The sequence below is a fragment of the Bombus huntii genome, chromosome 5 (assembly GCF_024542735.1).
Source record: "Bombus huntii isolate Logan2020A chromosome 5, iyBomHunt1.1, whole genome shotgun sequence".
NCBI classification, from domain to species: Eukaryota; Metazoa; Arthropoda; class Insecta; order Hymenoptera; family Apidae; genus Bombus; species Bombus huntii.
The window spans coordinates 10,411,661-10,429,707 of NC_066242.1; the positions used below are offsets into that span (position 1 = coordinate 10,411,661).

The 18,047-nt window shown below is 32.9% G+C and overlaps 1 protein-coding gene across 4 annotated transcripts in view; it reads right to left on the reverse strand.

Moving 5' to 3' along the window:
* LOC126866142 (fasciclin-1) overlaps positions 1–18,047 on the reverse strand; it is a 382,489-nt gene that overhangs the window by 51,451 nt on the left and 312,991 nt on the right. The window lies entirely within an intron of this gene.

Genomic DNA, 18,047 nt, shown 5'->3' on the forward strand with positions numbered 1-18,047 from the left:
TACTGGTCATGTATTTTTCTACTTGCAGAATAATAACATTTTCAGAAAATAGTGTTGTCCATCTGTTGTTGTCATTTGGCTTCTGTGTGATCCGATTACCCGCCGAGTTAAAAATTCAGAAGCAATGTTGAAGTAATATCGAAGAGATTACTCATCTCCCGAAATAATGACTTAATAATCACGAATTAAATTACTATTATTACTATTATAAACAAAATACTATTATTATTATCGTATTATTATTTTAATATTATTCCATTCTACTTCTATTCTATTGCATTATTCCATCTTATCATTAAGTATTCTTTTATTACGCGTCATAAAAATGAAGCTTCCACTGAAAAAGAACTTCTTCAATTACCTGATACAATGCACGATCTCCAATGAATAATTACTTCAAAATCCAACTGACAAGAAAGCTTACGGAAGGAAATTTATTTACTACCGTCGTTATCCATTAATTACACAAACAATGATACATTATAGTGTCGAAATTATATAAGTCGATTTAATTACAATTGATAATTAGCATCACATGTGAAAAGAATCAGTCAATGAATTACTTGTACGAATAGTTTTCAAATATTTCGTGAAAATGCGTTTGAAGGGAATGGCGTTATCCATTTGGAAGGGACAGGAAGCATGAAACGTGTTCCGTCTGCTCGGGTCAAAGGAGAGATTACATTTCGAGCACGTTCGTGGTCTCGAGTCGAATCGTTATTATTCACGGGGTAAAAGTCGTTCGTCGAGTAATCGGGGAACAGCGTCAGGTGTGCGTCCCAGTTTCTTCGTAATCACGGACGATTCAGTGAATCGCACGTTATCAGTGCACACGCGATTGCAAATTCATGCACGTGAGGTGTCGAAGACAGCGACTGCTGGCTGCCGTTCTACGAAGAAAATCTCCTTTCGCGCCATTAAAGAATATCTTGGCAAGTTTGCGAACCGATCGAGCGAGTTTGCTTTCGATCGAGAACTTTGGATGGTTGTCGATAACTTGGAATTATTCTCCTCGCGCGAGGAAATATATTCATTCAACTCTTACGTTATATATGTATATACTTACATATACACCTCTCTACGGGTGATTTATTTTTCTGTAGAAGAATGCTTTTTTTTTATCTTTGTACAGAGAAATACTTTCATGCAAAAAATAATTTTTACGTGTTTATTTTATGCAAGTACGTACAGGTTTTTATCCTAAATTTTTTTATGTAGCAATATTTCTTTGGGAGAAATGATTTCTAACTTTAACAATTTTTGGAAATTTTACAATTATTTTTTTTAAAGATTGAATAAGGATCGCAACGTTTGTAAATGTTAATCGCTCTGAAAATCAGAAATAGGTACTTGATTACTAAATAACTAAAAAATAATCAACACGATATAGGCGAGATTTTTGATTTGTGGGTAAATTGTTTTTAACACTGAGTGAGTATTTAGATGAAAGTCGGATCTATTCTGATTGCAATTAATAACTAAATGGAGCTTTGGAAAGTTCATATGAAAATTGTTGTTTAATCCAATTAATTATCGGCGAGAACTTAATGACTTTTGACATTCATTATTAATTATATAATTTTTAACTCAGTGTTACTTACAGATTGACTCAATAATTCATTTTGGCTGGTTTCAAAAAGCTATTTAAAAATAATCCACATTTTATAATTAAAATAGCTATTCATCTTACTGCACGTTTCGTTTAACATTGAATTATTTATTATCTTCCATCTTTATACTGTTAATTCCATTTTCGTTCTAGAATTTCGCAAGAAACAGTAATTTCATGCTCCGTAACCTAAATTTCGCGAAAAAATGTCGGAGAGGTCTGGTTTCAGTCGTGGGGACAGGAATAAACGTTTGAAAAATTACAAGTCGTAATAACAGAATCGCATGGTTCCGTGAAATTGTTTTTATTAGATAGTCGAATGCACGCGTTGCAACCGACAGAAACGAATGAACGAGCAAGAAACCGAAGCACAGAGGCAACGAAGTCGCAGCATAATGCGCGGTTTATGCGATCCTCCTTTAATTATTTCGCCAGATGGTTCCACTGGGATAAGGTAACGGTTTAAGCAGGGTTTTAAATGGCAGTGGGGAAATTTAAAAGGCCGTCGGACCGCAAGGTCGGCAATTTGCGTTCTGCCTCCGTCTTTTAATTGAAAGGTCGAAACGCGTTATTGCTTTTTCCGCCGACGCCATTTATATCGGTTCATCTCTCTTTCTGGCAGAAACACGCGAACGCCTGCTTCCGACGCTCGTAACGCCAGCTAAGAATCCATCTATCCAAATAAATTAATCCATTAATGCGAGAATAGTGGGACTTCAATGGAAGTTCACCACAGAGGATAAGGACGAAGTATTTCCTCTTTAATTCTAATCGAGTTTTCGAACCTTCTCTAACGATTACGATAGAATTCTATATGCGCTGTGATATAACTAGAATTCCTTCTCGTCTAATTTTGTCTTTTTCCACTCTAATGAAATATTATGGAATTATATGTAAGAATGAGCAGTAACAGACAGAAAATAAAAATACAAGAACTGTGAATAGAGATTCGTAGGTACTGCAGGATTTTCTGTCATAATGGGTAGTAGTAGTATCATTAGTATCATTGTAGGTAGTATCATTTCCTGAAGTTGAAAATACTCAAACTTTCAATTGTAATAAATTAAATGTATTAATTCTCACGAACTATCGAGTACAGTCATGTTACAAAGACATACAAACTTTCAGTTCTAATAAATTACTTAAGCAACAATTTTCCTTCGTCCATCGCCTTATTAGGTGATACTCTTATATTGCAACGAATTAATATAACGAAAAACAAATACTCAGCCTCAAAACAGTTAACCAATAATCAACAAAAATCCTGCCAACAACTCGAATCATTTTATTATCGAAATCTAGTGCAGGAAGCTTCTAACTTCCTATAACAATACCAGCTGGTCATGAAAGTAGCTGAAGGAATTGATTGCGAATGCAGAACTCTCGATTCTTCTGCATAATTTTCGATTAGCGTCTTGTCTCGGGGAAACTACAAACATTAAACTTTTCCTCTTACGAGAACCTGTCGATCGGCTCACAAGCCAGCGAGCCTCGAAGTCGTGCAAGAAAAATTGTCTTTCTCTCAAGAAAATTCACGTGGGAAAGCTCGAAGGTGCACAACACGTAGGCCAGTAGTCTTTGCACGTTCAGAAATAAGAAACTTTTCATGACCTCGTGAAACTTTGTTCATCCTACCAAGCCACGGTTTTTTTCTTCGACTTACGCTTTGTCGCGTTGGGGACGAGAAGCTTAAAGATTTTATTTCGTCGAAGGCCTGTCATCGACTCCGGCGAAGTTATTTGATCATGGTCAACGATAGACACGGAAGACTTTGAATATATTATTCGAATGGTAGGAACGTTTACAGAGATACGGTTGGAACGTGTTCCAAATAAAATGAAAGATAATAGTTTTCTTCCTTGAGAAAAATCAATTGTTCATCTTTTTTTAAATAGATTAATTTTTTCTTCTTCCCCGGATGGTATCAACTTCTTTTTACCTCGAAAAAAATTTACTTCCAATTAAAGTGAATTATTTAAAAATCTTAATTCTTATAAATTATTGAATGACTAAATTTATATCGCTAGAACATTAAGACCTCCTTTTCCAATTTTTGAAAATTATTTAAGTCGCCGTGACAAAAGGAATAATTTCTCTTCGTTTATTGGCTAGTACCTTTATTTCGAAGAATCAATATAACGAATATTAATTCCACATTTAATAAACTGTTTGTTATATTCTATAAAATATTTGTTATTACTTAAAAGCATCTATAATAGATGACTGTCTATTTTTTTTTTTTTTGACAAAATATAATTTATTTATAGTCATATAGGAAATTAATAAACGAAAAGATTAGCTACTTAATTATTGGATTACATTTCATAAGAATTATGATTTATATCGACTTTAAAGAATTACGTTTATAAATTTTAATCAAGTTTCGCGTAAAACTTTTTAAACGATTTGTTTCCACAGACAAATACATGAATCACTCTTTGAGTTGAAGGAAGTTTACCGATTCTCTTCCACGCGGAAAATCCTATTTCTCTAAAATTAATTTATACAGTTCCAATCTTGATAAAGGTATCCTCAGCTCGGCTCATCGACCGTTTATTCCCGTTTCGATAAAAATTCCGCCGCGAAGCTTTATTTTTACACCTCACAGAATTGTTTGTGTAAGGTTCGTGAACGAGAACGATCGTCGTTGGTCGACGGGACTTTTTGAACCTTGAATTTTGCATGAAAATAATTTTAATATGAAAAGAAAATAAACGTGAAATCCAGATCGGATCGGAATTTACTTCCGATCGTTAGAAACCGAAGTGACTTTCTTGATTTCGCTTGCATTATTGAAAACTCCCAGTAGACGTATAAATTGATCTTTAAATCTCTGGTAATTATTTATATAAAGTGGTGACCCATTGTGAGGTTAGTAATTGAAATATTTATAATATAATGGAATATAATAAGTGGAATATCTCTGTTAGACGTTCCTTTTTTGCAGAAAATTTTTTAGAAAAAGATGTTGGAATTTTGTTAAACATCCGTATATTTAATAGTGTTTGCATTTTATAAATTTTGACGTCGATTATTATTATTCATTATATTTATATAGTAATTAAGAGTATAAAAAAACGAAATACACAAATTAATTAATCTTTTATCATACTTACTATATTTCTATTTAGGCTTGTTAGATAAAATTTATGCCATGTTGGCTTGCCATTTATAGTTCTTCCATTGTAGAAAAAGTTATCTATTCCGTGAATTAATATCGCGAAGAATAAAAGTAAATCGATATTTTAAATATTAATCACCATGAAAATCTTGGATAAAGTTGGAAGCGAATTGGATAATAGCTCACTGTTCTTGCATTTTTTATGTTTTCCTATACTGTCTATTTCAATCTCTATGACAAAAATATTTTATTCTAATCTTAGTCAATAGTCCGAATATTAATTTTTCTTCCCAAATACAATTTCGTTGCCGTTAAAATGCCTAGCACGTTCCTTTGAACTCAAACTGAACATTTGCCGCTTAGAAGAAACGAAATGGTTGAAAAGAAATTATAACAAATCACTTGCCAATCTATCTAATTTTTTACCGAACCTAGAAGGACGTGAATTCGCAGTCGCGAACTTTTCCGCAATAAATCAGTCGAAATTCCGCGGCGGCTTTGTGTGAATCACAATGTGCGAGGGCTGTGCTTGCCACTCCTCTTCCAGGTCGATTAATAATTTATCGTCGACTGTAAATTTTGGTCAGCGTGAAATTAATAATGCAGCATTTTATACGTAGCCACAGACGAAATCATATTCCCTGCAAACGTTTCTGCAACCATTTACCTAACTTGTGCCAGAGCGGTTAGATCATTGCAATGCACCACTTTATTCGAAATTTACCGATTGATAACATTTTTTGGTTCTTTTCATATTTTTAAGGATTTTGAGTTTTTGATGACATTTGAGCTGTTCAAGACACTACGTTGATGGCAAACACTGTCTTTTAGATTTACCTTAGAATATTCCATCATTTGTGCCCTCTTCTTGCGACAAATAAAATTATGGAAGTAAATCATTTGGTTTTTGAGAATTGAATATTAATCATATTTTTGCAATGAAATTAAGAAATTAATAAAAAGTAGTCATCACTTTGACCCATTTTTTGACATATGCTCTTCGATTTTGGTTCGCGTGTTTAAAATTTAGCGATTGATGGCATTCGATTCCTGTCTCTTAATTAAAAAAGAACCTTGGTATTTCAACGGTTTCGGAAATTCTAAAAGCTGCTTAAATAGGGGATACTCGTTAAGATACAAGTGAACTCTTCAAAATGGAAAGCTAGTTGAAGGAAAAGTAGTTCTTTCTCTTTTTTCGTTTTCTTTGGCGACTTATTTTCTGACTGTGGAGAATGGACTCGAGTCGGTGAGTATGTGTATGGGAAATTAGTATGTATCTATATACAAGTGTAATGTAATTGTGTTATTAGGTATCTAAGGTAGAGTTCTCGTTCTATGCACGGATACACGAAGGAATGTTGTCCGCGTTACCTATTATGCCATCTTGTTAAATTGTAATCAAAATTTAGTTTGGTAGATAATTAACATTTTCATGCTCCATGTTGTGTATATGGAACATTGTGCTTTAATAACTTATTAATTTAATTAATGATAAAGGTTTTTGTTTCTGGTAAAACAAAATCGTACTTTTATAAAGTATTTCAATAATTTGAGAATTAAAATAAGAACTTTATGAAAATTGAAAAGATTAGATTTCCAATATTATTTTTCATATACAAATAGAAAATTGATTGAACATAGAGAATGTTAGAATTATTTTGGACAAATACACTTTTGATTTATAGTATGTGTTGTAACTTTGAAAACAAGAAAAAAAGAAAAATAGAAAATTCGAATAATTCCCAACACTGTTGAGAATTAAAAGTTTCAATATTTGAGGAATTTAATAAATTGGAAATTAATAAACGAACGGAAAATAACCACATCGTATTAAATATTTCAAAAAGTGAGGATCCTGTTAACTTTGCAACGAATAATGCAAAAAACGTGTGGTGTTGCAATTTTCCCTTGGTACAAAAATTAATTTTGTCAAAAACTGCGCAATATCAGTTTGAAAAGAATCAAGGAGTAATCGATTTTTCGGCTTTGTTACGTAACTGCATATTTATTTATCGAAGTAGAGAACATTGTTGACTGATCGAAGTTTGTCATGCTTAAAAGAACAATAAAAAGCTTCGTTCACTATAAATAACTGTTGTTGTTAAACGAGAAACAGTATTTAGTATATGGTGAATCTTGAAAATTAAAATCGATTATATTTCCATTTGAGCGGAATAATAAACGAAAATTCAAAATTCGGAAAATTGAAAAAAGAAAACAACACTGCAATAATATAAAAAATATTTTGCGTATCTGTACGATAAGTCTATTATGCCTCAATATACATGAAAAACGGAGATAGTTAAAAAATATTTTGCAAAATATTCTTAATCATACACGTTTGTTCTATCAGACTTTTGTACCAATTTTGTGCAATTTAAACAATTAAAATTATTTGAAACATTTAATGTAGAACTTAAAAACACGATGAGTTTCTATTATTTTTTACTTTTATGTTATATAGATTGAGCTATATCCTCCCATTCATTAAATTTCAATTTCGTAACCACTAATAAAACAAAACACTATTGTAACTGCAGTGAAACAAACAAATGATCGAGCTATCGTGATGAAATTTTCTACCAAAATAATTCCAACCAAAAACAGCCAAGAAAATTATTTTCATACGATTCCCTTGGTGGTCGCAACCCATACTTGTGAATTCAACACCACATATGTGTCTCGAATAATTTCGTATAAATCCCACCGAGTAATTTGACGTGAGATTATTCTTGAAACTTCCTATGAGCTACGGACGACTTTCCATTCGTGTTTCCGTACATTCTGCAGTCACCCTCGTAAATGTATAATCGTGTCGGCGCACATATGTCGAAACGTGTCTCTCGTTCAAAGATGCGTGAACGAAAGGCGAGAGAGCACATTCCAAGATACTGTAGAGTATAGAGAAAAAGGGGTGATTTGAAGGGGGACGTGAAAAATCTAACAGAAACAGGGTGAATACTGCGAGCAGAGGCGAGAGAGATCTGCAAGTGAAACACACGAGGCGGTGCAGTGACGGCAGAACACGGGTTTTCTGTGCTCCCCTACACACCAAATCGTTACTGTGTGTTTTGGTTGTCTTTCATATTTTACTTATACTTTCTCGTTCGAAAGTATTTCTGCTTGTCTTAATGCTGATTTTTGAGCGAACCTGAAAGTAAGTGATTAGTACGTCACCTCCTGAAACGAACGCGAACTCGAAAAATATATTTGTCACGTCAAAAGAAATGTTTCTCTTGAAAAAGGAAGAATTTGCGTTTACGGATCCTTCTATCTTTTTGTTTTCTCTTGATTTCTTCGTTAGAAAGAAATTCTTCCTTTATGTTCCTACGTAAGAATCCGCGGCGTCGTTTCAGAAGGACACAAGGGCACAAATACACAACACAAAGAGTGGACCGTAATTGGATCAAAGAAAAATCGTGAAATATATGGACATATGTGTGTCGTAGAAAAAGCCTTCGAGGTCTCGACGAGAGAACTCCTTTGATCCAACGTCCGGTCCAGGGAGGATCTGGTGCAGACAGTAGGCGAGACGTGCCGAGGATCATTGCTGAAGAACAATCGATATATCGCATGTGATGACAGCTGTCTCGTGAACATTCCATTTTGCTGTCCTGTGTAAAACGTTTGTGTATACAGATATATATATATATATATATATATATATATATATATATATATATATATATACATATACATATATATATCTATACATACACAGACAATTATATAAACACATTCATATATGTATATATATGATGATATCGTACATGACGTGCGTTACGATCACGGGTGACAGTTTTTTTTTTCGGATAGAGATGACGATGAGGATCGTGTTGATTTCTATCGATAAAATACGCGAGATGAACGATCGTGTGACAAGTGATTCGTATTGGTTTCGAAACTGTGAAAATGGAACTGGATCAATGTTTTCTTTATCCCGCGTGTACATATCCGACTTTTATGCGTTCAACTTTTATGTATTATACATAGAGAGTATCGATAGACGGAAAAATATCGAAAAAATAAAGGAATTTCTGGTGTCATCGTTTTCGTACGAAAGGAATTTTTTCATTTCACCTTTTGTCGATGGTAATTTGTCACAACGTACGCGTAGATTATAATGGATTTAAAAATGGTAGCAAACCGGCACAACGTCCTGATTGGGATACGGGAATAGAATTCCGCGTACCTTTTATGTCTTTTCGAACGGAGAACGTTATCGTTCCTTACGATGATCCATTTCCAATACAGCAAAAGAGTGAATAAACGAATTAGTGAAATACGCTGCCGGTACAATTTAATATTGTTCGATACTCGATGCATCGATCACGTAGAAGTGAACACATCGAATGCATCGGGAATTTTAGCAGGCTGAAGCTCGAAAGGGTTTCGCCATGAGTATTTTTTAAAGTATCCTCGAGAGTCCGTTTAATACGTATTTACTTTCGTATCTTTTATTTATCTGCGCAGATCGAAAATTATATTTCCAATGGAATAAACTGCATTATATCGCGATATAAATACAACATTGTAAGAATGAAACGAAAAAAGCTGCCGTATAAAAACATTTATTTCTCTCGCTGGACTTGTAAAACGTAAACAGGAAGATTAACGTAATTTCTCTATTAAGGAAAACGCAGAAATCGATGGTATTACGATGGAAATAACAAGTTAAGCTGAAACGTCAATTATCGCTTTAGCAGTTGGATCTTTGGCACTCGTCAGAGATACTGCGACAAGTGCTGTGTAATTTAAATTCAAAAGACTGTGAACAGGTTCTGTAACACCGGATCCAGCAAGAAAATCAAAGCAAAAACTTGCTTCCGATGTAATTACAATGGCTACATAATTAAGAGCCACGAGATTCATTTAACTTGTAATCTTTGGTATTCATAAAGTAAGCTAATTCAACTTGTCCTTTGGTCTACAAAATTAAAACGAGGATTACTGAAACCAAAAAAAAATATGATCCGAATGTAATAATGTCGAATAACGCATTGTATATCGTATAAGTTCATTTCTTCCACCTGTATTTTACAATTTTATTCTTGTTATATTCTGTGTTCAATTCTCGTAATAGAATTTTATATTTCATAAACATATTTGTCATATTTTTATAGAATTAGCAGAGATTATAAATTCAAATTAGTTGACACAGTTGCAATGAATTACATAATTAATCCTTTGAAGAAAATGACAATTTATTTTGTCTAAACCTGAACTACGTATAATTTTGATTTGATTTTTCAATATATGTATAATTTAGTTCAAGTTCATGCTAATGCCATGATGCTGTCAATTTATGCCTGTCTGTCTATCAATGTCTGTAAGATATATCTTGCTATAAATTAGGAACCAGGTCAGAGTCTAGGTTTATAATTAATTAATGGATCTATGTATATCAGCCAGAGCCTATGTCTACGCTGATGAATTAACAATAGGTATACTATAAAGCTTCTTCTAAAATAAGAACAAATTTAACTCTGTATTAATACGAACCCCTCTCATTTTATTTTTTCACCCATTGACAATTCCAAAAATTATTAACTATCCTCTACCTGAATTAAACGATTAACTGTCAGATCAATTTTGTCTCGAAATTTGTTCCCTTAATCTTGCAACGAGCAACGAGAGACAAGAAACGTAGTCCAACACGAACGACTATATTCTCTCTTAAATCTCTCTTAAATTGAGAGACGCCTCAAAACAACGAAGAAACCGTAAAAGCGACAACGAGCTGATTTAAGCGCGTATCCTCGCGACGATCGCCACAGAGAGTCCCTCGTTTCTAATTGGCCTAACGAGTAACTTCAGTTTAATAACTTCCAAACGGCGCCGCGATGCAGTCAAAGGGTAAAAGATGATATTTAACGATAGAGCACGTGGCGTGCACGGTTCGCAACAGCGTCCAATAACGCTGTTGCAGCAGAATCCGGAGATCAAGAGCGCGAACGCAGGATTTAGACGTATTCTCTAGGAAGGGATGCTAGCTCGCCTTTGCTATTAACTCGTTTTTACAGTGTACACGAGGCGCGACACGAGAGTGTAATCCGATTTAGCAAGGAAGTACAAAGGTACACACCATCTCTCGTCGAGAGCAGTGCGCACGTACTTTGCCAGAGAAATAGGAAGCGAAAGGAAGGAAGGAAATAGAGGGATTACCTGAGGAATAAACTGTTAACATTAATGAAGTTAGCTAACCGATGTATCGATATACAGACTCTGGTAAATATAATATTGCAATTTTTCGAAATAAATAGAGTAGAGGCATCATAAATACTCTGAGAGTGAAGAGTGTGTTATGGACCCATGAAATATACCGTTTTCTATTAGATTATGGTTAAAGAAGATAAGTCTGGCGAACTTCGTATATCAAAGTAATCAAATAATATATAAAATGTCAGTTCATCCATAATCACAGAAAAACCATTCGTTCTATTTCACGTTAGCAAGATACAATGTTTCTGATTAAAGCACGAACGAGAATATTTAAAAGAATTGAGAGTGGAGAGACTGAAATTGTTTTCCCAGTTCAATTAAATACTTCTACAACGAGAGCATGTGTAAAATCGTTTCATTATTTCGATATTCTATAATACTGTTCTGCAATGTCTATTGATTGTATTCAGAAAACACGACAATGCGAATAATATTTCATAATGACAATTAGGACACAATAACATACTGCTTATTAATTTTTCGAATGGCTCAAGAAAATGATATAGATAATAATATTTTTCTTGAATGCACTATACAGATCTGCCTTTTACATTTAACTTCGAAATAAAATTATTCTCTCTGATCCTGTAGTTACCATCGTTCGATATATTATTATTCGCGTTCTTCAATAGTCCATCGATCGAGTGACATAATGACAAAGGTCGAGATTAGAATCGTTACGATACGATAGCTGGCATCACTCTGTCATGGATAGAATCTTTACGAGTTTCGTAAAGCATGACCCTTTTCCTCTCATCTCCGCTCGTGCTTCTTCGAGAACACGCCTACCGTTAGCTTATCTTGTAAACGGGCTACAACGATGCTCTTGCCTTCGCTTCGTCGCGAATTGATAACGTTAGCTCGATATCTCTGAACGTTCTAGAGAGATGTACGAGGGTGGTTCAATTCGAATTGATAGGAGAATCCTTGTCGTCAAGGGATTGCATCTGTATGTGTGTGTGTGAGAGAGTCTCCTTTAGAAATGAATTTGTTAAATTTGCATGCGAATCGATGGATTTTCTGCCGTAATTTACTTGGATAGGAAAGCAATCACGAGGAACTAACGATAACCTTTTCTTGAAAGATATAATTTTAAACAGCGAGTTTAAAATTATGCAAAATATGTGTGCAAAAATGTATAAATAATATTCGGTTATAACAGACTTATTAAAAAATTTAATAGTAAATTATATATTTTAGAATAAAGGATACACATGGCTCAACGTTGTTATTTTTGCAATATAACAATGTTCCTTTCCCATCCTTTTTTTTGTGAATGTTATTAATCCGTTTTTAAAAATTCGTGATTATAATACTAGCTATATATAGACTGTGGATATTTATGTACTCATGAAAATCTTATGGGAGCAAAAATATCCAAAAGTAAGCATACTTGCAGTAAAAGTATATTTGTTATATAATATCTACTAGGTGACACTTTCTGTTTTGATTTTATTTTCTCATTTACATTAATAAAAATAATCTTTTATACTGTTATACGAATAATATGAATAATAATAAATTGTACAGACTATAAATATAGCGATAACTATGACGTAACATAGATAGACCACTGTATGAGTTATTGGTACATATATGAATATGTATAAGATCAAAATCAAGGGAAATTTTCCAAATTCACTTCAAACATGTAAGAGAAGACATGTTTTCGAGAAATTACTTCACTTTAAAGTGATATTACAATGGGGGCTCCTGAATATACGTGGCTTTAAAGGGTAGGAGATATATATAATCAGTAGAATGGTGACTGGCAAAACCGCAAAACACGGTGACCTGCTTCCGTCTGCGGAAATACGTACGTCGTATGTACGATGAGTAGTACGAAAAAAAATGCTGATTCAGCTTTCACCGGCTATCGTGTAGATACGTGCGGTAGGTCAGTAAAGATGCAAATGGGAAGCACAGGATGAAAGATTCAAGTTTATGTTCCATGTAAAATAACCGCATTTCGGTAACGAAAAATGGTAGAGTCGCGAAACAGATGGTTTAACTACTTGCGTGACCAATACAATTTGTTGAACAAGTACTTGTTTCTCTTTTTTTGCCATAAATTAGTCGGGTTGAAAAAAATGTGAAAAAATAGGAAACGAATAATACGTAACTGTTTGTTGAAAAAAATTAAAAAAGAAAGAAGTTTAGAATTATGTATATAGTACTCGATTATACAATAAATATTCTATTCTTATTACATTTTTATTTTTTTGTATTTATCGTTGAGTATCTACAAGTATTATTAATTTACGAGCGATACAGTAGAAGAAGAGCCTCCTCTGTTTGTTCATTATTCCAACTATATCTACTGTAAAGAAATTTCTTCGTCAAAACGAAATCTTACGAATTCTTCGAAGTGTATTTAATTCGAAGTGTTTGACTGACAATTAGAAAATATCCGGTTTCTCTTTCTTGCTTGAAGAAGCTTCACTTTGTAAAGATCAATTTCCCAACTTTAACTCTTTAAAACTGACTTCTACGAAGTAAACAGTAAAGTCTTTGTAGAAAGAGCAAATCTAATATCTCAGAACTGAAATAGACTTCAAAGGAATTAAAAAGAGGGGAAAGGTGCTTTAGTAAAATAAATCTTCATATAAAATACGAATGAAAAAAAGGTTTGCCCGCAGGTTAGAAATATGACATTAGTAATATGTGAAAAATTCATCGTGGTTACCTTTCCAGTACTCTATTTTTCGATCGAAAAACCTGTCGCATAGAAGTTTAAAATACCATGGTCGTTCCTATCGATAGCTGTTCGTAATCGAATAACAGGAACGTGTGTAGCGTGATGCTTTGGTAAACTATCGAAGTAGTTTAAAGCACCTGTACAAAATTAAATGAAGTCACTTGTAGGGTAATATCTTCAAGCGACTTGGTTCAGAAAAAAAAAATATATACATGTAAATCGAATAATATATATTTCGAGAAATTTACTCGTCGGATCTCATGTGTTTCATTATCAAGTTTATTACTGCTATGTATGTAAGGATATTTATTAATATTGGTAACTTATAACTTATAAAATTTCACTAACAATGATATGTAGTTAAATTATACAAAAGGCTATTGTTTGTATTTATCGAAGCCATTTATTAAAAACGTTTTTAATTGGATTCAGATTACGTTGTATAAAATGCCAGAATTCGTTTTATCGTACGATAACTATCTGTAGTAAAAAAAAAACATAGACGTCAATCACGTTACAAATAATAGAATGTTATTATTGTTCAAACTTCTATATTGAAATTGAAAGACCAGCTTCTCTCATTGCCATCTAAAATTGAAATGTCAGAAAATTCCAAATATTATTTAATTTATATTAGACTATCATTTTTTTGTTAATTTAACATTTCAATTCCTGTTAGTTTAGTAATAATTGAAATTTATATCTTGCAATGCTCGGGATCAAGCGTACAGTAAAAATTGAATCACTTTGTCAGACGTCACTCATCTAACATCGTAAAAATAGATCACAAAAAATTATCCTTCCCGAAAATCTCTATTTTATGACGTAAATAAAAGGTATGGCGTAAAATTGTAAGATAAAATATTAATGTAAAATAAAACTTCAAGTATAAAGAGGACAATAAAATGGTTGATTTATGTAACTTTTTAAGTCGTGTATTGTTCCTTGATTTTAATATTGAGAGATGTACTTTGGCTCAGTATTCTACGCTTTTATATTATTTATAGATGGTTTCATCTTTATGTAACAGAAGATTCAGTAAATTTTAGTATTCAATCAGATTCAGTTTGGAATTTACTTTTTTCCTTACCTTAATCTAGGTAGGTAAAAATACCGTAACCGAATTTATCTTGAAATGGGTTAAGCTAATTTTTCTTCGACCTGGCTCGAAGAGTTCCTCTCAAGCTACTCCAACAGCTAGGTACACAAACTTGTCGCAGCGGCACACGACAAAAATCATAACAAAGTTTCCAAACGCAAATAACATTGTAATTTAAAATGCCATGTAAAGGATTTGATATTACGGCTACGAAAGTAGTGAGAAAATTTATTGGATCAACTAAAATTTCATTTATAAAAGATGTAATAGAACTTTAAGCGAAAAATTACGGAACGTTTATACCCTAGCATAATGCAATTTTTAATTTTACATGAATGTTATATACATATATATATATATATATATATATATATATATATATATATATTTGATGATAGCTCATAGTGAAACAGAAACTTTTCATCACGTTCTAATCATAAATTACAAAATTCTAGCGAGAAAAGAGAGGGCGAAATGGTAATTTATGGAACATGACGATTTGAAATCTGCAACTGATGATTTTAAATATACGCGAAACGATGTTCTGTTCGGGTTCTACCTCTCTGATTGTCTCCATAGAAATTTAAATTTGCATAAATATTCGTTGTCTGTTAATTAGGCTGGAAAGTTAGCAAAATTGTAGGAGGATTAAAATCGACGCGAGAAGTTATTTCGTTTTCGGGGTGACGTTTATTGTGAATTCTAACTGCGTGATGCATTAGAGGAGCATTAGTATTCGTGGTCCCGATGCGTTCGTACACTCTGAACGTGATATGGCGCGTGGCGCACGATGCACAGGGCACAGTGCAATGTCAAAGGATCTCGCTTGGCTCTATAGATACGATGTAATACAACGCGAACGTGTAATCACTGCCAGTTGCGACGGTTGTGTACATATATTTTGACACATGTTACGTAGCCACGAAAGCCACATCACTCAAACCGAATGGGGTAATCGTTATTGCGCGAAATTTGATGGACTGTTACTCTGAAATCCAGGTCTGCCTCCCCTGTATTTGTCATGGGAATTCTTGTTAATGGGGATTTAACCCGTTCATTCTACCATTATTGATCGATATTTATTTTCCTCCGCGAAGAACCTGGTTGATCACATTAGAATATTATACTATTTAATTTTTTATTCGTAGATACTTTAATTCAATTAACGAGTCAAAATAATATCTATTACACTTAGTCATCCAGAGAAAGTTGTGCTATCTATATGTATGTACATACAACTACTATGATTTTAGATATCGTAACAAGTTCGTCACATTAAGTAAGTAAATAAAAAAATGAAATTATTTTATTCGACTCCTTTAAACATCTAGTCTTATGATTCGATATTGTGACCATACTCATTGAAATTAATTATTTGTATAACTTCGATCTAATAAAATTTTTTATTATGGTACAGCTAACTATTCAAATGAAAAATATAAATCTGCAAGAAATCCTACATGGTTCAATTTATTTCATCATAAATTATAAATTATATAATTCACATCAATCAGTAAATTATAATAATCGAATTATTGTACGTATTAAGATAATATTATAAGATCCGACTGTTTGCAAAGCTATAATTGAAAAATAGTATCATCATAGCACGATTCAAGTATATAAAAGATTTCTGCACGATTATTAAAATTTCAATCGCATCGTTAAGTTTCTATCTTGTCTCCAAAGAGTTGACTCTCTATAATATTCCATAACACTGGTCGTATCGATACACGTTTGAATGAGATGAATCGTATCGTCAAGAAATCTAAATGATTGATAGGTGATTAAACTTTTAACGTCTGAACACGGCCAGAACGCCGCAGGCTGTCTCGAACAAAGCCGAATCCATTGAGATCGAAGGCTTTTGAAACGCGAAGAAGAGGGGAACGAAGAATACCAACGTTTCGACCAGAGGTAGTTCCAGAGAGCTTTCATACAGATATCAAAAGGAACTCGCGAAATAACGTTCACGACAATAGGGAAACTCAGCGTCATTCTTTCGCCAGTCTACCAGGCTCTGAAGCCACAATGCGGTAAATACATTGCGAGTCACTTATAAACTAGCACCTTAAACAACTTCTACGTTTACAATTTCGAGACAGAGTTGAAAAAGAAATATCCTTTCTTCGCTTCGAATATGCAGAGGTTAATACTTTATCATTTCTAAGATTTAGACAATTTTTTAAATTGTTTTAGAGAATTTAGAAAATTGTTTTCTTCGAATTTTTATGTTCTAGCCTTATACCTGATTCAACAGAAAAGAAGCTCTTAAATCCATCAAGGATCAAGCAGTGAAGTAATGTTTTAAAGGTGGTAAATCGCAATATTAAATATTATCAAAATATAAAAAGTGTAATAAATAAAAAGAAGGACTATGATTTGAAAAAAAAGACACAGTTTATCATATTGCTGTGAGATACTTCAGTTTCTTCAAGTTTCATAAAATTATAGCGTCTAAGAAGAAATAGTAGAATAGTATGAAACAGATTCTTGGAATTCTTTTTCATAATCACTATATAGGTTCGATAGAATGCAATAATATGAATTTATTAAGAGGAAATCAATGGAAAATGTTGGAAATAAAAATTAGTAATATGTTGCGTTAACGCGATGCTGATCCTTAATGAGTTAATGATTGAAAAAGAAGATTCTACTATGAAATTGATAGAGTCGAAAATAAACGAAAGAAATTCATAATGATAGGTTGTACAAAACTGTATAATTTTATATAACCTTATTTGCAATGTGTGATAATACGACGGTGTGATCAATTTTGGAAATATCTAAATATATATAACATTCATTAAAATACTCGCCCACTGAAAGAATGATCAACACAGAGTTTCACTTTGCATAATTATACGATAACCACAGAAAGTATACTATGTTTATCATCTCTCTGAATCAAATTAAAATAACTTCCTATATATTAAATGAATGAATCAACAGCTTCGCTTCATAAAATTGTATTACTTGCAGCGCAAGTACAAATTAATAAATAGCTTTAATAAAATTCGCATTATCATGAACAATTATCATGAGCAAAATTTTTAATAATTTGATATATTCCATTGGAACAAAGAATTAATCTTTTGAAAAAGATATTGCCTGTAAAAATAGTTCAACTCCTTATTAACAAGTATTACCAGAAAATCGATTTATTTCAATTTCGCAGACAAATGGTCTAAACTCGTGCATTTCGATTTGGTTGGGTCGAATGTGTGAAACAAAAGATCACCTTTCGAGCTTGTTCCTGCATTAATTCTGCTTAATTTGCACGACGAGACGTTAGACA